Here is a 617-nt window from a genome sequence, read left to right as displayed (position 1 = left end):
CTAAGAAAGTAGTCACATAGAAGCCATGATGGTAAGGGCCTAAATGTTACATAGTCAAGGAAATGTGTTTAGATTTAATGAGTGGGGAACCAGGCACAGTGCCAGAGCTTTATTACTGGCCAGGCACAGTAATCTTACAGGTGCCACACTAGACGTTTAGGTTCAGGAAAAAAAATGTGTATCATTTTTTCTATTTTTGATTATATCAGGAATGGTCGAACTATTATCAGAATGCTGGAAAGTTGGAAATGCTTTGTGTGGCCAAGGATTAGCTGTGAGATCTACTCTAAATTCTGGCTGTTTAGGGGTGATTTACCTCTAAAGGAAAGATTTATTTTTCATGGCAGTCATGCAAAGGCTATTGGGAATCTTATCAGTAAGGGGTAACAGTTTGTGGTGTTTGTGGTGCTTTGTTATTTTCTTATTTCTGCCTGGTGTGAGACGACTGTTTTGACAATTATCTTAGTCTTGTTTTGAGTACTGTACTGTGGATTTTGTGTATAGTAGTAGTTATGGAAATGATGTAGACATTGCTTATTGTGCGAGGCTGATAGACCTACTTGATCTTCCTTCAGTCAGGAAAAAAAAAGAATTATGGTGAGTGAATTGATCTGTAG

The 617-nt window shown here is 37.9% G+C and overlaps 1 protein-coding gene across 1 annotated transcript in view; it reads left to right on the top strand.

Annotated features, from left to right (window-relative positions):
- Positions 1-617, top strand: part of LOC119591499 — a 27,560-nt gene that overhangs the window by 4,048 nt on the left and 22,895 nt on the right. The gene's annotated exons all lie outside the window — the stretch shown is intronic.

The sequence above is a fragment of the Penaeus monodon genome, chromosome 28 (assembly GCF_015228065.2).
Source record: "Penaeus monodon isolate SGIC_2016 chromosome 28, NSTDA_Pmon_1, whole genome shotgun sequence".
Taxonomy (NCBI): domain Eukaryota; kingdom Metazoa; phylum Arthropoda; class Malacostraca; order Decapoda; family Penaeidae; genus Penaeus; species Penaeus monodon.
The sequence above is the reverse complement of the archived record's forward strand: the minus strand, read 5'-3'. Positions and strand labels throughout refer to the sequence as shown.